The 23,918-nt window shown below is 38.6% G+C and overlaps 1 long non-coding RNA gene across 8 annotated transcripts in view; it reads right to left on the bottom strand.

Moving 5' to 3' along the window:
• Positions 1–23,918, bottom strand: part of LOC144288632 (uncharacterized) — a 55,545-nt gene that overhangs the window by 7,343 nt on the left and 24,284 nt on the right. For 2 of the 8 annotated variants that reach the window (XR_013356581.1, XR_013356582.1), the window contains 3 exons: positions 11,360–11,460; positions 10,445–10,509; positions 4,716–4,917 (listed from right to left, as the gene is read on the bottom strand). This is a non-coding gene — a long non-coding RNA (uncharacterized LOC144288632). Of the gene's footprint in view, positions 1–4,715; positions 4,918–10,066; positions 10,113–10,444; positions 10,510–11,359; positions 11,461–20,051; positions 20,532–23,918 lie in introns of those variants that run through there. The other 6 variants (XR_013356583.1, XR_013356584.1, XR_013356588.1 and 3 more) reach the window with 4 other exon arrangements.

The following is a 23,918-nucleotide window of genomic DNA, read 5'->3' as shown; positions in this document are numbered from 1 at the left end:
GGACTTCATCAAGATAAAAAGCTTCTGCACAGCAAAAGAAACAGTCAACAAAATTACAACCTACAGACAACAGAACTACAACAGACAACCTACAGAATGGGAGAAGATATTTGCAAATGACATATCAGATAAAGGGCTAGTATCAAAGATTTATAAAGAACTTATTAAACTCAACAGCAAAGACACAAACAATCCAATCATGAAATGGGCAAAAGACATGAACAGAAATTTCACCAAAGACAACATACACATGGCCAACAAGCACATGAGAAAATGCTCTGCATCACTTGCCCTCAGGGAAATACAAATCAAAACCACAATGAGATCCCACCTCACACCAGTGATAATGATGAAAATTAACAAGACAGGAAACAGCAAATGTTGGAGAGGATGCGGAGAAAAGGGAACCCTCTTACACTGTTGGTGGGAATGTGAACTGGTGCAGCCACTCTGGAGAACTGTGTGGAGGTTCCTCAAAGAGTTAAAAATAGAACTGCTCTACAACTCAGCAATTGCACTACTGGGGATTTATCCCCAAGGTACAGATGAAGTGAAACAGCAGGACACCTGCACCCCAATGTTTATAGCAGCAATGTCCACAATAGCCAAACTATTGATGAGATGAAAAGATAAAGATGTGGTCTCTCTATACACTGGAATATTACTCAGTCATTAGAAATGACAAATACCCACCATTTGCTTCAACATGGATGGAACTGGAGGGTATTATGCTGAGTGAAGTAAGTCAATCAGAGAAGGACAAATATTTTTATTTTAAATTTAATTTAAAGCCTCATAGATTCAATTCACCCTCTTCAAGTTCTCCTGCGTTTTAGGCATAGGAGAGTAGAATAGGGTAAGATTGGGATCAAAGACATAGATTTATTTATTATTATTATTTTTAAAGATTTTATTTATTTACTTATTTTAAAGTGAGAGAGAGAGAGTGAGAGAGTGAGTGAGCCAGAGACAGAATCCCAAGCAGACTCCCCACGGAGTGTGGAGCTTGACGCTGGGCTCAATCTCACCACCCTGAAATTGTGACTTGAGCCAAAACCAAGACTCAAATGCTTAATCTACTGAGCCACCCAAGTAGCCTTTAACTTCTCTGACTCTTAAATAAATAAGGATAATATTTTTTTAATTAACAATAGTTTATTATTATTATTATTATCATTGCCCCACAGAAAATAATAGGTGAAACATTTTCTCTCCCCTCATCTTTGCCCCTCAAGTATATTCTGTGAAAGATTAAAGTTTGTCATATTAAAAAATACAATTTGGTAATACAAAGAAAATAAAAGACTATGGACCAAAAACTTGGAGAAAGGGTGAGGAGAGAAGCTAAGAAAGTCTATTGTAATTGAGTTAAAACTTTAGCAGTGAGCTTCTTGGAAAGAAAGGAAAGCAAAATATAATAGTCACATCTTATTCTAATAAAGTAAAATACAAAAACAAAATTTTATAAGGTAAGAAATATGTTTAATGTTTAATTCTGACATGAATTATTACATGGTTCTGTCTATAAGATACATTGAGACACACAGTAGAAATTTGTGGTAGACAAAGGGCCTCTGTATCCTATTTCTTACACTGACTGCAAATTAAAAGCTATGAATGTATGGTTGTGTTGAAAGTTTCTGGAAAGCATTTATTTCTAGAGACAGCTGAGAGATGATAGCCAAGGCATCTATTTTTTAATAAAATGAATAAATGCAGCAATACAAGCTGAAGGAAGTAGAGAAATGACTTGGTTTATTTCCTAATCTTTTTCTTTCTTTCTTTCTTTCTTTCTTTCTTTCTTTCTTTCTTTCTTTCTTTCTTTCTTTCTTTCTTTCTTTCTTTTTTCTTTCTTTCTTTCTTTCTTTCTTTCTTTCTTTCTTTCTCTCTCTCTCTCTCTCTCTCTCTCTTTCTTTCTTTCTTTCTTTCTTTCTTCTTTCTTCAGATTTTATTTATTTATTCATGAGAGACAGGGAGAGAGAGAGGCAGAGACACAGGCCCAGGGAGAAGCAGACTCCATGCAGGGAGCCTGATGTGCTACTCGATCCTGGGACTCTAGGATCACCCCCTTAGCTGAAGGCAGGCGTTCAACCACTGAGCCACCCAGGCATCCCTCCTAATCCTTTTCAAAGATGAACAAAGGCCACATTTGCCTTGATAGTACATCAGCTTGCTAACTGGCCTCCTTGGTGCTGGGCTCGCCCACCTTGGTTCCTTTCTCTCTACTGCAGTCAGGGCAGGGATTTCTAAAACACTCATTGTGTCATACATGGTTTCCATCACCTTCTATAGTTCACTCCTCAATTCTTTCAGTTTCTCAGATATGCTATGTGTTTTCCTCCAGGCACATTCTTCTTTGCCTGGAAGAGCCATCTCTGCTGTCAACCGCCATTGCCTCCAGCCCTTCCCCAAAATGTCAAGTCAATACTCATCTTTTTGAAGCCTATCACTAGTTCCAGAAAACTTCCTTGACAACTCCAACCTCCTTGCCTGGATTAGTTTTCCCTCCTCCGTGTTCCTTAGGCACTCTACTCCATGATATTTTGTGTTTACTCTGTGTATCTTCCACTAGACGGAAGGTTTTGTGCATTAGGAGCACCATCTCAGAGCTTCATTGAATCTTTAGCATTAGCAGAGCCCTGGCATGTAGTAGGGGCTTACTACATATTTGATAGATAAATGAATGAAAGACTTGGTAGGAGCTGACTTTCAAACCAACAGTTGATGTCATTTTTTTTTTGATGTCATGTTAATAATCAATAGACATCTTCCCAAAGTGTGTTTCATGAAACACTGCTTCTGAGAAATATTACTAAGTGTCCCAGATGACAGACTTTTGTGATTAAGGAAGTAAAAAATGTTGCATATTCTCTCTCAAAAAGTCACTATTTTCATTAGAATATTAATGGCTCCTGTATGTTTTTCAACTAATAAACTTGTGTACTATATGTGTTTTCATATTTTTTGGTGGAACTCTTGAAACTAATTCCAAGCAACACCACCGGTTGTACATGGTCTTTTACTTTAAATTAGGAAATGTAATAAGGATGCATTCATCTTTATGATTATTTATATTATTCTGGAAAGTATGAACCAGTGCAGTAAGACCAAAAAGAAAAAAAAAAAAAAAGAAAAAGATGAAGCACACAAAAATGAAAAGACATGATGAAGATTTCGCAGATTATATGAGTCAACTCTGAAAATACAAGAGCACCAACTCTGAAAACCTATTAAATTAACAAGAAATATAAGTGAGTCTAAAACATAAATATATCAAAAATGACTATATATACTATATGAATAGTGGTGATCAATTTTGGAAAATCCTATGGGAAACATTTAACAGACTAGCAAAATATAGCAACTTGGAAATAAACTGCACAAAAATATATATGAATTAGATAACCCAAATTTAAAAAATGAATATACAGAAGATGCTTAAGTTCAGAGACTGCTACATCTCTAAATGAGATCATTCAGTATTTTAAAGATAACGATTAAACACAATGCTATTTAGAACCCCAGTTTGGAATTTGAGAAAGGGTTTCTGAAGTTCAACTGGAAGATAAGTGGGTAAAAGTAGCAAAGAACAAAAGTAATAAAGAAGAGCAATTAGGAGAAACCAGTAATGTCAGTTTTTTAAATATATTAAAAGTTATATATCTTAAAACTTTACTATACCTTGCAGGAATAATCCAAAAGAGACTAAAATATGACAAGCATTTTTAGACTTAAAGACTTAATGTGAAAGAGAGTCACACATACATGTAAGACTAAGTGTTGCTGTTGCAAAGATTGGTTGATAATGTCTCAATTAAATTTAGTTTCTCATTTCATGCTATATATGATTCAAGACGGAGGAAAGATTACAGATAAAAGAAGCAAAGCATTGGAGAACTAGGAGAAAGTATAGATATTTTGTTTGCTTTAAAATTAAGTTATTCTTTTTTTAAGAGTTTTTAGGGTTTTAGAGTTACAGAAGAACTGCATAGAAACTGCAGTGTTCTCAAACACCCCGTCCCCCTTCCCCTTACAGGTCCTCGTATTAGCACCTCTTACGTTGATATGGTGCATTTGTCATCACTGAGGAACCAATGCCGACACATTATTATTAACTAAAATCCATAGTTTATGGATTCCCTCTATGGAACCCCACAAAGGGTTCCCTCTTTGTGTTGTGTAGTGTCAGGATTTTGACAAATAGATAATGTCATGTGTCCACCAATACAGTATCATACAGGTAGTTCCACAAAAAACCTCCTTGCTCCACCTATTCATCCTCCTTCCCTTCCCTTGAGCCTGTAGAAACCATCAAATTTTTTTTGCTACCTATACTTTTTGCCTTTTTCAGAGTGTCATACTGTGGGAATGATTCATTATGCTGCCTTTGCACCCTGGCTTCTTTTACTTAGCAACATGCATTTAAATTTCTCCTGTGTCTTTTCATGGTTTAAGAACTCATTTCTTTTTATCATAGAATAATGTTCCATTGTATGGATGCACCATAGTTTATTTACCTGCTCATGTATTGAAGGACTAAATACTTTTCAAGAAAGTTCGGTAATACTCATTAAACAAAACATTTATTGAGAGCCTACCATGAACCAAGTCTTCTTTTAGAATCCTGGGGTGTAGCAATGAGCAAAATATACAACAATCTTTGCTCTTGAGAAGATTGCATGCAAGTAGGAGAAGACAGACACACAGAAAATGAATAATAAAAACAATGAATAAGTAAATTTTAAAGTATACAAGAAGGTGGTAATTGCTATGGCAAAGTAGAAGGCAGAGGTGGGCAAAGGGAGTGGGAGTGTGGGGGCTGGTGAAGTTAGGCTGCAGATGGGAATTCTGTATCAGGTGGTTATTGCCCCATGAGAAGGTGATGCTTTCACCCAGATTTGGTGGAGAACAGATGGCCTGGAAGTGTAAAATTTTACAGTTTACTACCAATAAAAAAGGCAAATTCAAACAATGTTATAATATCCCACTTATTAAATTAGCATAAACTTTTAAAAATGTAAGTTTGGTGATGGTACATGGAAATTTCACTTGATAGGAGAAAGAATTAACTGCTATAATTGTTCTTGAAGGCAATGGGGTAATACGGAATAAGGAACCTTAACAACGTTTAAACAGTCTTTCTCTCTCTCTCAAAAAAGGGTGGGGGGGGGAGGTGGGCTCCTGGGTGGCTCAGTCAGTTAAGTGTCCAATTCTTTTTTAAAAAAAAATTTTTTTTTAATTTTTATTTATTTATGATAGTCACACACAGAGAGAGAGAGGTAGAGACACAGGCAGAGGGAGAAGCAAGCTCCATGCACCGGGAGCCCGACGTAGGATTTGATCCCGGGTCTCCAGGAGCGCACCCTGGGCCAAAGGCAGGCGCTAAACTGCTGCGCCACCCAGAGATCCCTAAGTGTCCAATTCTTGATTTTGGCTCAGGTAATGATCTCAGGGTCCTGGGATCATGCCCAGTTTTGGGTTCTGTGCTGGTCCTGAAGCCTGCTTAAGATTCTCTCCCTCTCTCTCTCTCTCTCTCTCTGTTCCTCTGTCTCTCTCCCTCCACCTCCCTCTCTCTCTAAAAACAAACAAACAAACAAACAAACAAACAAACAAACAATATTTAAACGATCATTCCACGTCCATAAAGGCATAGCTAAAAAGGGATCAGGAATGTCAACAAAGTTTGTGAAAAAGTGTTTAATTGTAGTTTTAAAATTCAGAAATAGCATCTATTTTCTATAATGGGAACACATTAGAAATGATTATGGTACCTTCAATTAATGTAATGCTATGCAATTTTTAAAAATGATGAAATCATTTTTGAAGAATATTTAATGATTTGGGAAAGTGCTTATGCACAGAAAATGTTCCAAAAGAAATATACCAAATGTTAACAGTAGTTATGAACCTCGGGTGGTGGGATTATGGATGCTTAAAAAATAACTTCTTTTTGATGTGAATGTATAATGCATCATAAAACTCATGTATAATACATATGTATTATAAAACACATTATTAAAAATGAAAAGTACAGAAAAGTAAAAAGAAAACAAAAGTGGTTTTGGCTTATTCCTCTCAACTCTCTCCCTTCTTTTACTTTCTTCTTCCTGATTAGCTATTATTTTTCTTTTTTCTTTGCTCCTCCTTGTGCCTCTCTCTCCTCACTTTTTTCTCCTGCTCCACTATCTCCTGCTTCTTCTGCTGATACTCATGAGTCAAAGGGCATCCAAATACATTATGCATGGCCAGATGGCACTCCAGAAGGTCATCTATAATCCCACTCTCTTTCCTCATCCTCACCAGCACTTTTTTAAAAAAGATTTATTTATTTGAGAGAGAGAAGAAGAAAGAAGAAGAAGAAGAAGAAGAAGAAAGAAGAAGAAGAAGAAGAAGAAGAAGAAGAAGAAGAAGAAGAAGAAGAAGAAGAAGAAGAAGAAGAAGAAGAAGAAGAAGGAGAAGGAGAAAAGAGCCAGAGGCAGAGGGAGAGAGAACCTCAAGCAGACTCCCCTCTGAGCACAGAGCCCAATGTGGGGCTCAATCCCAGGATACTGAGATTGATCACCACCTGATCAAGCCAATCTTGATTTTATGGAGCCAAAATCAAGAGTCAGGTGCTTAGCTGACTGAGCCACCCAGGCACCCCAGCACTTTCTAGTATATAATCAAACTTTCCTATTTTTGCTATTTGGACAGATGAAGCATAGTGTCTTGTTTTGAATTGCATCTCTGTGGTTTCCAGTGTGGCTGAACTTCTTTTCATGTTATTAGTCACTTAGGTTTCCTCTTGCAATGTATTCTTATACATCTTTTGCCCACTTTCTGGTTGAGCAGTTTGTTTGTTTGTTCATTCATTCATTCACTCATTCATTCATTCATCCGTCCTTGCTCTTCTGGATGGTAATCCCTTTGTCAGTTTACCATCTTTCAACGTCTGCTCTTCCTGTTAACTGTGCTGTGCTGTGCTGTCTTCTAGAGACAAAACTCTTGAACTTTGATCCATCGTTTTTCTTTAATTGACTCACCAGTATTTCCATGTAGAGCATCACTTAGATCTTGAGTTAGATCTCTGTTTTGAGTTTCTGTATCCATCATTTCTCTTTCTTCCCATTTCCATTTTTGTCTTTTTCCTCTTTATTCCATAACGAATTCTCAAGTTGGCCCTCCACATTACGTATTCAGTCTGTCAATGCCAACTCTGCTATTTCTACTTTCTGAAATTTTTGGTTTCCTTACGGCATTTTCGACTTCAATAAACCCTGCTTTCTTCTCATCTTATCACTTGCAGGTCTATTCCCTCGCTACCCTTCTTCCATCGCATTTCATCATCTTGTGAAACACAAACAACTTATAACTTTTTCTTTTACTTCCTTGACCTAAAATGTCTAGAAGTTTCCTTTTTCTGAGTACTCCAGTAGGTGATACCCTTCCCTTCACCCTCCTGCTTTGAATGTTGCTCCATCCTCACCTGGGAAGCCCGAGGGTGAGCCCCAGCCCCTGTGCTCTGACCACTTCTGCAGAGGCTGAGTCTCTTTCCTAGAGTCACAGATGGTAGGTAGGTTGGTGAGCCCAGCGCCTCACACATTTCCTGTCTAGTTTTGCTCCCTCAGACAGAAATGGGATCCACTCCTACGTCCATCGCTGGCTCTCCAGCACATGGAACAGATGGACCACATGGAAAACTATAGCCCTGGTTTTCACTGCTTCTATTTCTATCTACTCCCAGGCCCATAGTGTTTATTTATGGAGACTACTATGCTGGTAACCCACAACCCAAGTCTTGCCCAGGTGTTTTCTGAAGAGTTGAAGTCTCTGGATGTAGATAGGGGTGAGGTGGGAGTGACTGAAATGAGAAATTACCATCTGGCTGTCCTAAAAAAAAACAAAAAAAACAAAAACAACAACAAAACATGAGCTCAGTGAGTGATTAGCCGGCTGGTTTTCTGGTAGGTGCAGTTCATGTGTTTCTCAACAAAGCATCATGCAGTGGAGGAGAAACAAAGGATTTTTCTCTCTTCTTTGAGTTTCTTTCAGGATTTTTTTCTTCCCTTTAGAAGTAAAGCACATGGTGTCCCCCTCCCCTCCATGGCTCAGTGCTTATGAGTCTGGTTATAGTTATAGTTATCTGGTAATAAAGCCGAGTTCTCCTAGATTCTGGAAATAAGTTCATTGTTCTAGTTTTCACTGGTGTTATACATGGTCTGTCAGCTTTGTGTGTCTTCAGACAGTTTTTAATGAGACAATGAGAAAGGCCAGGTGTCACTTAAAGCTGATCCATTTATTTAAGAAGCCACAGTTTCATTTCTTGCCCTGGAGAGGTAGGGACTTCTGCTTAGAAAGTTCTTCTAAAGACACTTGCAGGCCTGACCAGTTCTCAGATAATAACAGACTTGAATGTTTTAAGTATTTGGGCAAGGAATTTTCCACAAAAGAGAAACATTTGCCTGAACGATTCTAAAGTCTGGTATGATTAATGCCCACTTCCACCATATAAAAAGTTATAATATGGCTTCTCCTAAAGGTATGAAATTGAGGTAAAGATATACCAAATTGGATCTGATGAATCCATTCTAGTAGATGATAATACAAAAATCTGGTTTATGGAAATAGAGTGTGAGAGGGTAGCAAAGAATGTTACAAATGAGAGAAATTATACATTGTGAGTACCAGGTAGTTTAGCATGTTGTTCTGTGGATGGACTTCTTTGGTATCATTGCTCTTTCTTTATTTGAGGCCCAAAGGCCAAAGTGGTATTAAGTGGTCTTTATTTCAACACAAGGACTGTACCAGTTGTGTGTAAGTTTGCCAAGTAAAATGGAGCAAGCCTCAGTTGAATTTGAATTTCAGATAAACAATACTTAAATTTTCATATGAGTATGTCCCAAATATACAGGATTTGCAAAAGGTGGTGTCTGAACATTTTAAGTGGCACCTCGAATATATAAGAGTAGTAGCTAAGGAGGCCAGGTGATAGGATTTTGGAAACATTTGCTAGAGTTTAGTATCATTCCCATTGTCTCCCATCCCCATGGGGGAGGGAAAGGTGTGTTTCCTTCTGCAGACACCCCCTGAGAAAGAGCTGAAGAACTTGAAGCCTGGGACAGAGGGAGCTGGTGGTGTCAGGTGCCTGGAAGACTCAAGTTAAAGATGGCAGGAGCCATCTGCCTGGCAGTGACCAAGAGAAGAGGGTGCCATTGAAAGCAAGCTGTGCCTCTTCTGGGGCATAGTACCCACAGATTAATCGCAGGTCCCAAAGCAGAGACTGGGCCTGCAGGTTGTTTTAAAATGAACTCCACTAAGGAGGGCTTCCTTCCAGATGAAGACACTGGCAGAAAGAACCCCACCGACGTAAGCACTGAGGAGGTTGCCATGAGTGGCAGCTTGGAAGAAGACTGAGGGAGGTAGATGCTGATGTTCCTGGAGAAGAACTTTCTGCAGGATTTGTGAAAGCGCCCCGAAAGAACCATATGATGGCCAGGGAACACCAGTGGAGATCACCTATTCCTTCATTTCTTCATTCTCAAAGATCTGTACTGCATGCTAGGCATGCATTGTTCTTAGTGCTTAGGATACATCAGAGAACATGGTGGACACAGAAACTCACTCTTAAGGAGGAAAGGGGTGGCATACGGTGACCTAAACCTGATAAATACAAACAGTATAGAGTATGCTAGAATGTAGGAATTGCTATGCTATTGTTTTAGAGCAGAGTAAGGGCTTTGGGAGTGCCACGGGAGAGGGTGCAGGTATTAATTAGGGAGGTAGGTACTGATTGGTGTCAAGGCTCCTCATGAAAGGCTGCATGCATTATCTGTTATGATATGTCAAGTGGACATGCATCTAGTTCATTTATAATCATCAAGAATAAATTCATGCATATTGGTCATATGTCATTCAAAAATATCTTTCAGTTGGTCAAAGAGAACACAGTATTAGTAAATAGCAAAACTCCCCAGTCAGCACTGTCATTTGTTACAGAGAAAGCTAATGGAGAATATTTAAAAAAAAAAAAAAAAAGCTGGGGAAAGTGTTAATATTAGCCTTTCCCCTTTTGCTCCCTTCCCTACCTGGCTCCTGGCTAAGATGGTGTTAGCAGGCAAGGAAGGAGCGGGAAACTAAAGGAAACAGAAGAGAAACAAATCCAGGGAGGAAAGAATGGCCCAGAAACCAGAAAAGGGAAAGAGGGTAGCAATGGAACAGGCCCAAATTTCAAAAGGCAGGTTTGGGCGAGAGTTTAAAAGAGATTTAAACAGGGAAAAGAATATATTTAAAGTACTTAAACAGCCTTTCAATTATTTTAGTTTGTTAAAACAGGGCATCCCTAGGTATGATTCCATGCCAAGGCTGACTTCAAAGTTAGGAAGCCAACTTAGCTCGGGTTCCTAGCAGCATGGTTTGAAGGAGTTGAAGATCACCGGGGAATGTGTAGATGAAAAGTGCTACTTACCAGGAACAGTTATGGACTGAGTTTACATGCAGCAATATGGGTAGGTTTCAAAATATGGTAGGTTTCTATGGGGACATAGAAATGGGAACTGATTAATAGCATAACGCCATGAATATAATTTAAAATACACGCACACACAAAACAACTCTTCTATATGGTGTCTACACAGACATATTGAATGTAGATATAAAGGCTAAGAAATATAATAGAGTAATTGGCAAGGGAAGGAGGGGAATTAAGAGTGGAGATGGGGAGAAAACAGGACCAGACAGCTACTGGCATTGTCCTATATCAGAACTTGTGGGAAGCATCCTGTATCATCTCTTGGTAGGTATGGCCATTGCCTGCACTGTTCTGAGGCTTGGGCACTTTGCAAGTTTACACTGCCTGTTCTTTATATGAATGAATCTAGGGTGCCCTTATATATCCCATGTATCAGGGAAAGAGCAGTAAAGTCTCTGGGTTGCCAGAGCAATTCTCTGGAAGCAGTAGGGTAAGCCCAGGAATGTGCTAATAACAGCATAAGTGGGGTGCATTAAATTCAGATATTTAATCCTGGCTGTCAGATGGGCACCCCTTTTCCTGGTGATCAAGGGAGAGGCCACAGAGTAGATCCGAGGGGCTTTGGGAAGCATTGACAGCAACTGATGAAAGCTTCAGGTGTCTCCTGACCATCTTCCTAAGATAGGTTTGTGGCTTCCCAAGAATGGGCCCCAGCTGGGGTTCATGCAGTAGGCTATGGGTACCATGGCAAGCATAGAAGACCATCTGGTTCCACCCTGTGGGGGACAAGGCCTGAGGAGCAGCCTTTCCTCTGAGGCAGGTAAGCTTTGGGTCTAGGTCTCTTTCCCACATCTTACATCTTCTTTACAACTGGTTGGCAGTGGTAATGAGATGGAGAAGCCATCCTCCTACCTTCTTGCTGACTTCTCATTGAGCCAGCATGCTGCTAACTTTCTTGCCAGCTCAGACTTGCGCTTAATCCTACCAGCTTCTCCTAATGGTACATGGGGAACCTAGAAAGAGACAGAAACTGTTTGTCTTTTGCCCACCACTGGAAGATCAAATACTGTGTGGCTTATATAATAGCAATTATTTTACTATATATTATGTTTTAAATTGGTTTGCATCCTTAGGAAAGAAAGCACACTTGGAATATTTCAGTATGGATCATTCTATTTTCCAAAGGTAATATATTTTCTCATTTCAACCTAGAACTTGGGAAAGTTCACTCATTAAACAATATCAACAGAATACCTATCTTGTGTTATGACCTGATGTTTAAATGCTCCCCTAGGCTTACACAGATAAGTCATGGTTTCTACCTCCATGAACTTATCTACAGCCTACCAGGGAGACCATTATAATATGTTAGGACAATCGCTATCGTGGCGGTCTGGACAGTAGCATAGGTAAAAATGTTCTTGGAGAGTCAAGATAAACTTTACAGAGGAGAAATCTTCAGTGAAGTCTCAAGGGATGATTGGATAAGATGATGAGGGCAGGGAAGAAGGGCTGTGAATGGGTTCTTGACAGACAGAATGGCCATCTCTGTTTCCGGACACCAGACGAAGCAAGAGTGAGAAGCTGAAAGGGGGTTTCCATCCTGGCTCTCGGCACAAAATTTGCAAATCACTTAGGTCTTTGAGGAACTTTGGTTGAGGAATCTTTACAGATCAGCGATTCCCACAGACCTCAGTAGAGCTTTCTGTTTGTTTCAGAAAGAAGCGTGGATTTGAGAATCAGTGTGCATTGCAAAAGCTCCAACTAATGTATCACAATTATAAAAACACCTGTTCTAGATATGGCAATATTTTTGTTGTTGTTAATCCACTAGGCTGAGCACATCAAAACTAACTTCTTCATTAAAAAAAAAATTTAATGAGTAAATGATAATCCTAGCTTCTATCTTTTCCCCCTGAAATTCAAAAACCTGTTTAAAAACCATGAATTTTTGAGTTCCAAAAAAGTCTCACAGTGAGCATTGGCACAAACTACTTTTTATAGAAGCACCATTTTCTTCAAAGATTGCAGTTGATTATGAACAATAAGTAAGTTTAGATTTGACCTCAAGGATTCCAGTTCCTTAACAATATAGCTAAGAGATTATCACATCTCAGTACATAAAGACTTTATTTTACTTTGACTTTTTAAATTAAATATTTTAGTATATTATGAACGATATTAAGAACAGAGTTATAATAGACATTATATATTATTAACATTTATATTTATAATTATATAGTCAATTATTTATATCCCAGATATCATAATTATACAGCTCAATGCATCTTAACAGTGTGTATGCATGTGTGTTAGCAACACTTGGATCAGGAAATAGAATACTATAGATACCCAGGAAGCCTCTGTGAGCAGATCTCCCAATCACGACTGCTCTTTCTTCCATGACTCTCTGTATCAGTTAGATCTTCTGTGTAACCTACCACTCCAAAATTTAGTGGCTTAAGACAATAGTCATTTTATAATTCTGTGGGTGGCAGCTTCGGCTCAGCTCAGCAGAGAATTTCTGTTGATCTGGATGGAGGTTCAGCTAATCTTGGGGTGAGAACTTGCTCCTGTAGGTGTCTGCTAGACTGCCTGGCTTCCAGCTGACTTCTCAATGGGATGTCAAGGTTCTCCTCCATGTAATCCCTCCCAGGCTTATTCTTCTAGTGACAGGATTGTAACAGGAGCAAGAATAGAAGTTGCAAGGCTTCTTAAGGCGTAGGCTCAACTGATACATCCATTGGTCAGATTGTGTTTGTCAAAGCAAGTCAGGAGGCCCGCCTAGTTTCAAGGGGTGAGACTCCACTTCTAAGCAAGGCCTTCAACATATTGTGGCTATTTTTATAGTCAACCACAATCACCAGTAATTAGTTTTTGCATTTTGTGTGAATGAAACTGTACTTTTTTATTAAAAGGTTTTATTTATTTATTCATGAAAGACACAGAAAGAGAGACAGAGAGACAGAGAGACTGGTAGAGACAGAGACAGAGACAGAGGGAGAAGCAGGCTCCACACAGGGAATCTGACATGGGACTCGATCCCAGGACTCCAGGATCACCCCCTGGGCCTAAGGCAGGTACCAAACCGCTGAGCCACCCAGGGATCCCATGAAACTGTACTTTATGTACTACCTTTTTGGGGGTCTGTTTTATCATTTGACATGATGACAAAAACGTTACATTGCTACTATTCACAATAGTCAAAATAGTACCAATATAACACTTTTATCTCTGTCTTTTGGTGAACACGCATACGTGTATCTGTTTGGTATAAAATCTAGAAATGAAATTTCTAGGTTAGAGTGTAAGTAACATATTCAACTTTAGCAAATACGGCCAGTTTTCCAATGTGATTGTAACACTTCACTCTGCCACCAGCAATTTATAAGAATTCCAGTTGTTATCCATCCTTGCCTAAACTTGGTTATTACTTAATATCAGTGTTTTTAATTTGAGCCATTCTAAAAGGTGTGTACTTATGCTTCATTGCTGTATTTACATTTCCTGGCTGAACAATGACATGGAGTTTCTTTTCACGTGCTTACTGGCTGTTTGGATATCCTCTTTGGTGAAGTCCCTATTCAGGACCTTGGCCTGTTTTTCTATCCAGTGATTTGTAATGCCTGGTCTTTCTCTGCTTTCATCTAACTCCTAGCATGTGGTCTTAAGGGATCCCAAATAAAAACTTGGGGAATTTATCATTGTTTCTCTTTCTTGGCCCTGAAAGTCATTAAAAAAAAAACTCCCCTTCATCATGAAACTGCCAAAAGCTCTATACTTCTTGGCTGCCACTTTGTAAGGCTTCTCTTAGCCCAAGCAAAGCAGTGAGGCATCAATGAATGCCTCAAGGGGAAAGCTGCACACAGTCCCACTGTGTCTCTGTGTCTCTGCCTCCCTTCTCCTAGTCCCTAAAGCCCCAGGGCATCTTAGCATCCTTAACTCCACTTTTATTCTTACCAGATCTTAAGGTTGCTGAAAGCTCCCCTGAGTTTCCTTGTTTTTCAGTAACCTCTCTTGGCTCATTTCCTAGATTCTTTTCCTATACCTCATGCAGGATGGCAGACGACTCGAGGCTTCTTGGTTTCCCTTCTATCCAGGAGTTTGGCCTTTCCCCTGCTGGTCACATTGGTACCTCTCTTCTGTTTTCAAATTTTTAAAAATCTAGCTATTTTTGTTGTTCTTAGTGAGAGATTTGGTCTGCTAGACAGTAATCCTCAATTACCTAAAGTGGAATGAATGCCCTTTTTTTTTTACTTGTCCAGCTACGTAGTACAGCATTGTATGGATATCCTAAAATGTCTTTATATAGTTCCACTTGTGGATACTTGGTTTGTTTTCTATATCTGTTACTGCAAACGATAAAGCAGTGCGTAACTTTATATTCACACATGTGCAAACTTATATTATAAAAAATTCCTAGAATGGAATTAGTTGGTCAAAGGGAATATGCATTTGTATTTTGATAGACATTGACATATGATTCTTTGTAGACCTTTACCAAACATGTGATGAGCATGCCTATTTTTTAAAATTTTTATTTATTTATTCATGAGAGACACACAGAGAGAGGCAGAGAGAGAAGTAGGCTTCCTGTGGGGAGCCCAAGGTGGACTTGATCCCAGGACCCCAGGATCATAACCTGAGCCAAAGGCAGACCCTCAACCACTGAGCCACCCAGGCATCCTGAGCATGCCTATTTTTTCACAGCTAACAACGTGATGCGTTATCTTCATTGTGGTATCCAGTAGCTAAAAATAATGATAAATCCAGTAGCTAAAAATAATGATAGCTCGTGAAATAATAGTATCTCATTATACTTTTAATTTGCATGACTCATTGTAGGAGAGATCGAACATCTTTTCAGATGATTAAAGCCTCAAGTTAGCAAACTTCTCTATAGTTTTTGTGATGATCAACATTTCCCAGAGTATCTTCCATTAAATTCACATAAATTTTTCTGGGATTAAAACACACACACACACACACACACACACACACACACAAATCACTATATCTTATGCTTCCCCCTTTTGGCAATTCATAATTCATTATAAAAGCCTCTGATAAAATCAACCAATTTAACTTTTCTTATTGTGGCATAATATATATATCATTTATTTTAACCAATAGTAAGTGTACTATTCCGTGGCATTAACTATATTCAAAATGTTGTGTAACCATTTCTATTATCTATACCCCAAATCTGTTCATCATCTCCAACAAAAATTCTGTGCCCTTTAACAATACCTCCCTCTCTCTCACCTCCTCCCAGCCCTTGGTAACCTTTTTTTACTTCCTTTCTCTCTGAATGCATATTTTCTAATTATTTCATATAAGTGAAATCATATATTTGTCTTTCAGTGTCTGACTTATTTCATCAAGCATAATGTTTTCAAGGTCCATCTGTGTTGTAGCATATACAAAATTTCATCCCTTTTTATGGCTGAATAATATTCCATGTTATTTTTGTTTATCCATTAATCCACTCACTTGAATTATTTCCCCCTTTTGGCTATTGTGAATAGTACTTTGAACATAAGTGTACAGATTTATCCATATTTTTGCTTTCAGTTCTTTTGGATTTATACCTAGGAGTGGAACTGGTGGGCCATATGGTAGTTCTATGTTTAACTTGTCAAGAAACTGCCAAACTGTTTTCCACAGTGGTTGCACCATTTTACATTCCCACCAGTTGTGTACGAAATGGGAATCTCTTCATGTCAGGGCCTCACCAACACTTGTTCTTTATTTTTTCTTTCTTGAATATAGCCATCCAACAACCAGGTGTGAAATACTATCTTGTTGTGGTTTTAACTTGCATTCCTCTAATGATTAGTAATCTATTCAGACTGCTACAACAAAATGCCATAGGCTGGGTGGCTTATAAATGGCAGAAATTTGTTTCTCACAGCTCTGAAGGCTCTAAGACTAAGATCAGGGTGCCAGCATGGTTGGGTTAGGGGCCTCTTCCAGGTTGCAGACTCCCATGGCAGAAGGGGCTAAGGGGCTCCATGGGATCTCCTATATGAAAGTGTTAACTTCATTCATTAAGGCTCCAGCCTTGTGACCTAAGCACCTTTGAACTGCTCCACCACATAATACCATCATATCGGGCACTAGGATTTCAACATATGAGTATTAGGGGAACACAAACATTCAGACCATAGCAATTAGTGATGTTAAACATTTCTTCATGTGATTATTGGACATTTGCACACCTTCTTTGGAGAAATGTCTTTTCAAGTCCTTCACCCATTTTTTATTTGGGTTGTTTTATTGTTGAGTTGTGGGAGTTTTAAAAAAAATGTATTCTGGTATTAATCCCTTATTAGATACGTGATTTGTAAATATTTTCTCCCATTTACTAAACTGTCTTTTAGTATCTTTGGATGCATAAATGTTTCTAATTTTGATGAAGCCCAATTTATGTATATATTCTTTTATTACCAGCGTTTTTGTTACCAAGCCCATGAAGTTGTTACCAAATTCAATGTTATAAAGATTTTCCCAGTGTTTTCTTCTAATAGCTTTATAGTTTTGGCTATTTGGTTAGGGTCTTTGATACATTTTGAGTTCATTTTTGTATATGGTAGATATACATTTTGTATGTGGATATCCAGTCTTCTCAGCCATTCTCAGTGTAACCTTCAGAGCTGTGCAAACATAACAAGGCACACTTCATGAATATTCAGAATCTTAATAAATCACTCAGATTTCTAAACTCCATTTTGGAAGATCAGACCACGCCATAGTGGTTTTTTTTTTTTTTGTAGTAGTTGTTTTAATTTGTATACTGTGTCCAAAGTTTGTTTGTTGAAAAACAGTCCCTTACCTATTGAATGGTCTTAGTGCCCTTGTCAAAAATCAATTGACCATTTACATGAGAGTTTATTTCTGGGCTTTCTATTTTATTCCATTAGTCTATATGTGTGTTGTATGCTAGGACCCCATACTGTTAAGTACCACAGTTTCCAAGTAAGTTTTGAAGCTAAAAGTGTGAATCCCCCAGCTTTTCTCTTTCAGATTGTTCTGGTTCTTTAGGGTCTCTTGCAGTTCTACCTGAATTTGAGGAGCTTTTCCACTTCTGGGGAAAAAAGATTTATTTATTTTAGAAATAGAGAGCATGAGCAGGAGGGGTAGAGGGAGAGGGAAAGAGAATCTCAAGCAGATTCTTTGCTGAGTGTGGAGCCTGATGTGGGGTTAGATCTCATGACCCTGAGATCACAACCTGAGCCAAAACTGAAAGTGGAACACTCAATGGACTGAGCCACTCATGTGCCCCAAAGCTATTTTGGAATTTTGATTATGATTGCCCTGAATCTGTAAATCATTTTGGGTATTCATGAACTTTTAACAATATGAAGTCTTCCTACACATGAACATGAGATGTCTTTCTGTTTACTTAGGTCTTCTTTATTTTTTTTCAGCAATGTTTTATGGTTTTCACTATAGAAGTTTTTTCACTTTTATGGTTAGTGTCATTCCTAAGTATTTAATTATTTTAGATGCTGTTACAAGTGGAATTGTCTTCCTCATTTCCATTCTGGCTTGGTCATTGCTGGTCCTTAGGACCACAACTGGTTTTTGTGTTCCTTTACCCTGAAACTTTCCCCAAATTTGTATATTAGCTATCATAGCTAGCTGTCATGTGGCTTCTTTGGAATTTTTTGTATATAGGATGATCTCACCCATGAATAGAGACAGTATTACTTCTTCCTTTTCAATTTGGATGCCTTTGTTTCTCTTATTCTTCTAATGGCTCTGATTAGAGTTTCCAGTACAATGTTGAATAGCAGCAGTGAAAGCAAGCATTCTTGTTTTGTTTTAGATTTTATTTATTTATTCATGAGAGAAACAGAGGGGGGGGGCAGAGACATAGGCATAGAGAGAACTTTGCTCCTTGCAGAAAGCCTGATATGGGACTTGATCCCAGGACTCTGGGACCATGACCTGAGCCAAAGGCAGATACTCAACCACTGAGCCACCTAGGTGCCCGCATTCTTGTCTTATTCCTGATCTTAGGGGGAGAGATTTCAGTCTTTTACCACTGAGTAGGGTCCACTTAACTTTGTCTTAACTCAAGATTATTTAATGTATTTGGCTGAGGAGTAAGCTATTCATATTGGGAGACACTTTTATTGATAGAATAATACCTGTAATGAGTCTATAATATCTGACAATTACTCTGGTAAAAAACTCTGGTGCTCAGAGAGACACATGGCATTTAGATTTCAATTTTTTATTTCAACATTTTGACTCCACCATTTTGAGGAAGCCATCCTCTCTGCTTAATCAACTTCCTTGTATATTTCAGCTCACTTCACAAAATGAAGCAAAAAAATATACTTTTCTCAAGCAACTAAGCAAGATGTGGCTACTAATTAAAATGCAAAGAGTGAGTTGTATGTGGCACTGTTAATATAGGGAGGACCGTCACACACATGACTTGGTGCTCTGTGGTGTTGTATTGTTGGTGGTTGTAGGAACTCAGCAGGAACACTTAACAGCTGAAAGTTTTATAATTTGCCTTTTAGGGAAAAAGGTGTGAGGTTGATATGAAAACATTGGGTGTTTTCTCCTCTTGCCAAAAAAATCTTGATTTTATCTTCTTCATTCCAATCACTCACTACTCATTAATTTTCACCAAGCACCCCATCTCCACATGCATGCTTTCTCTCAAAAAATCCCAAGTGAGACTCTGCCAAGACTCTATTCCCCATCTGAACACATTACCTCCCTTTACACATTACAGGTACCTCTGACAAAGGCCAGGAAATGAAATGCTGAATAAACAAATTGGCTGAAAAATCAGAGTTGTTGTAAAATTGGCAGCAGTAAGATAAGCAAGCAGCAGAAACTGGCAGTGGTTAGATCATCAAACAGTAGTGTCAAAATGGCTAGGCTCAAGCTGGTCTCATCAGAACTTCCCAGTCTTGCGGGCAAAACCAGATGAAGGGCACGTTTTGCAGGACTGAGTCATAAAACCAAAGTCACAGAAAGTCTCCTCCATTTCACGAATGTCTCAGTTTTCTCATGTCTCTGCAAAGTTCTATCTATACTTTTAATAGTACTACCTGGTTTTACATATAGTGAATGTAGAATAAAATGGTGGTTAGACAGTCACTGAAAGATTATCATCCCTTATGTCAAGCACTCCACAGCAGTCTTCTTGTTCCTCCTCAGATACACAGAGTCCTTCTCCTTAGTTTGGATTTTCTCTCTCCTAAAATGATCTTCCTCAAACATGCAGAGAGATTTTTTTTTTGTTTTTTGTTTTGTTTTGTTTTTTTCCCCCTCATTGACTTAGGTCTCTACTCACATAGGCCTTCCCTAGTGCTCCTTTCTAAACTATCCCCAAATACTTTCTATCTCATTACCCTGCCTGGTTTTTCTTTCTGGGTCTTGATTTTTGGCACTCTGTTAAATGTTTATTATATGTTTGTGTGTTATCTGTTGACTATTATCCGTTTCATGAGAGCAAGACTTTGTCTTGCCCACTGCTGTGTCACCAACATTTAAAATGATGCCTTGCACATAGGTTAAATACGTAGAAAATATTTTCTGAATAAACAAGCTAATAAATAAACTAAAGGGAAAGTCATTTAAGAAATAAAGAGAATGCATTTGCTCTGTGAAATGAAGTCTTGTCCACATATAGGAAGATCCTGCCCTCATATGGTATCATCAGGACTCTCTCTGCCCATCAGCTCTGCCCACCTCTCTGCTGGTTCTACTCTGGCAGACTCTTCCCTTCTGGTGGCCCCAGCACCCTATGGTTATATCGTGCAAAGTTACAAAATTCAGGGAGAAGGACATGCCAAGCCCCCAGTAGCACAGGCAGGATTTCAGGGCTCTAGGGCTCTCCTGAGCAATACCCCTGAACCAAATACTCTGACCAAGTTGTCAAAACATGGTAATTGTCCAGGTCTTGGTCACTTGTTTCCTCTTGGAGTCTGGAGTGGGATGTGTCCAATCAAGCCACCGGGATCAAGACTGGGAAAGGCAGCTCTCCAAAGAAAAATCAGGGTACTGATCCTAGAAGATGTGGAAAGGATACAGGAGTGTACTGTGCTCCTTCTGACTGAAAGAGAGAGAAAAATGAACAAATAAAAAGTTCTTTGCTGCTCAGTTACTGCTTAACTTCCGTTAAGTCCTCTCTCCCAGGAAACTAGTAGAAATAAAACAAAACCTTATTCCAAGTTAGGATCCTTGTCTTCTTTATGCTTTGTTGGCACCCCATAGGTGCTAACCAGAACAACCATGACACAGTAAGCTTTTAAAGATGCAAATGCTAAACACATGCTTGTGACTCAGGCACACGCAACTCTTAACTACTGCCTTTTCAAACATTCTTCTATGTTTTCAGGGACTAGTCAGGATCGTAGGGACAAACTGAATCTCCCACTCCCTGTCCTCTTCCCTGCTCTTTTCCTTCAAGGCACTTCTCGATTTCTAATACATTTTATGATTTATTTAATGTCTGAGTCCCTTCCATTTCACAGATTATAAATTCCAAGAGGACAGGGAGTTTTGTCCCTTTTTGTCCACTGGCCCATTCCCAGAGCCTAGAACTATGCCTGGCACGGAGGAAGCATTCCACAAATATTTGTCAAATAAATGAAAGGTGAGGAGTTAACGTCTGTGCTTTTTCTTTACTATCTCTCTGTATTCGATAGGTTACTATTTTTCCATTAGATATATTTTGTTCATTTTTCTCCTTCATATTCATTTCTTATAGTGTTTCTAGCTTCTATGTTGTTCAAAAGAACAGAACTGTTGCCTAAAGATGTGTTTGAATTATCTTCTTATATTGTTTGTAATTGAACCAACTTCATCAAAAAAGAAAAGAGAGAAGAAAAGAAATGGGTGCACACATAGTAGCCAAAAGCTAAGCACTGCAGTTTTAGGGCAGTTCTCACTGTGGTTTGTACCAGGGAAATGACCATTCCCTGGGATCAGAGGTTTTTTTTCTTAGTGCTTATCTGTCATTAACATAAATGTTTCCTGATCTACTTTGTCAGTTTAGTATTAGAGAAGGACAAAGAAAGGGGCGCCTGGGTGGCTCAATGGGTTAAGCAACTGACTATTTCAGCTCGGGTCCTGATCTCCAGGTGGTGAGATTGAGCCCTGGGTGTGGCTCTGTGCTGAGTGTAGATCCTGCTTAAGATTCTCTCTCTCCCACTCCCTCTGCCCTTGCCCCCTGCTTGTGCTCTCTCACTATCTCTAAGAAATACATACATATATACATACATGAGAAATAGATAAGGGGAAAGAAGAATGGGATTCATTTTTAACTTATAAAACTTAGGTATATATAAAAAAAAAAACTTAGGTATATAAATCAAATTTTTAAAAAATATGGCCAGTGACTAGTTGTACCTTTCTCAAAGATCCCAACATTTGAACTTGACAACCTAGTAGAATCTGCCCATCTTGCATATTTTTTGCTCTGCAGGCCCAAATTAGAAGTGGTGTTCCCTTTACCTTACTCTTTTTTTTCTAATTTATGACACTTTTTTTTTTTTTATCCTTCTGTAATCCCTTGTGTCTCTCTCTAAAAGCCTGGAATGCTGTATACTTTGCAACAAGGAAAGTTACATAGCATGCTTCATTTTTCTCTTTGTCATGGATGCCAGATTAGAATCACTGACTCGTGATTAGAGTTTGTTAATTTATACACAAGCACAATTGTAGTCTCCTTTTTTCTGTAATTTTAATTTTCTACTTCTATTTTACTTACTTTTTATTTTAATTTTGGCTATGTTATACTCAGGAGCTTTTATGGAAAGAAACAAGTTATAAATAAGCCAATTAAAATTTTAGGGTATGTTTATTTGCTGACCGCTGTAATATTGATTAAGGGTGGTGTGGAGAATTCAAGCAAAATAAGAGTAAGACTTCATATTATTCTTGAAGAGTTTATAGTAATATTTGTGAGTGGGATTAGTGTGGACCCAAGCAGGCTGGATATGTTCTGCATCATTCCCTGTTCTGGGATTGCAGAGGTCATGACGGCTGTTAGCTACTCAGAAAGTAGCTCACGATCTTTTCACATATGAGAAGCTCTTTCAAATGTCAAAAGATGCTGTAGACTGTATCACCCAGGATGGGCTATGCTGTGTGGTAACAACAACTTCAAAATGTCATTGACGTCAAACCACCAATTTTCTTTTTGGATCATACTACTATCCACTCTGAACCAACTGGGGCCTCTGATCATCCTAGTTACTCTGACAGCCAAGCTGATGGAGTGGCCATCACCCCTGATCACAGAAGCAGAGGGAAGAGCAGAACACTGGAAGGTCTCCCACTGACAATTAAAGCCTGGCTCAGAAGTGACAGTCATCACTTGTATTCACAACACATTCACCAGAACTAGTCATATGATACCTCCCAACTACAAGGGGGCCAAGATATACAACATTTGCATGGGCTCAGAAGGAGGAGAGAACCAGAAATATTGGGTAAATGACACTAATGACTATGCAGATATACCTACACAACGGCAGTTGTCAATTTTTAATATTTGTTGCTTGAGTAAATGCATAATGATAAAAAGTTGCTATGAATTTGAGTAAGACTTTAAAATTTTGTATTACATTAATATTAATATCTAAGTAAGTATAATAAGACTGAGACATTTTTATCTTAAGGCTAAGCCTAGGAAAAATTAGAGATAACACCAGGATTATTTCTGGGGAGTTCACTTTGGGCAAATAGCCTGATGATTATGTAAGGACAATGGTGGGAATGTGGAGGACAGGAGTGTTGGCTGGTGAGGAGGACACTAGTCTCCATAACACAGAGAAGTTTGAAGTTTGGGAGGCAGTGCAAGAGGATGAAAAGGAGAAAAAGGAGTGCAGGAAAGCAGGAGGGGGAGAGAGAATGAGAGAGAGACTGAGAGAGAGAGAGAGAGAGAGAGAAGACTAGCAAATAGGAAGAATTATTTGAACTCTGGAATGACCCTTCCTTGGACCTTTCTCCACCCCTCCACAGAATTCAATAGCTTAGTGAGCTCAGAAATGCTTGATATGAGTGGATTTTGGATGTGAACACTAGAGAAGGCGGTAGGTTTCAAACTGGGTTGAAGCAGTAAATATCTTCAACAGTAAGGATGCAAAAAAGACTGGATACTGTAAGCTGCTCAGAAATTTGCAGAAGTCTTGAAAAGGGCCTGGTCATAAACTATTGATTTCATGTCACTCTTGAATGTTCGGAGCTGACATTTTTGTTAACTCACACTATTATTAAGTAATACTATTTTAAAATTTCCTTAAATAATCAACCTGTACACTGACTTATTTAATGATATTTACTGATTACAAACAAGACAATAAATCATACAATAAGCAAGGTTCATGTCACCTCAGGAGGAGCAGACATTAAACAGACACATATGGAAATAAACTTATTATTCAGCCCACAACAATACTCAATGGTTATAGATTAATAGACTCCCTATGGATTG

This window comes from Canis aureus, chromosome 18, assembly GCF_053574225.1.
Source record: "Canis aureus isolate CA01 chromosome 18, VMU_Caureus_v.1.0, whole genome shotgun sequence".
Lineage (NCBI taxonomy): Eukaryota > Metazoa > Chordata > Mammalia > Carnivora > Canidae > Canis > Canis aureus.
This window is presented reverse-complemented; position numbering and strand designations above follow the sequence as displayed.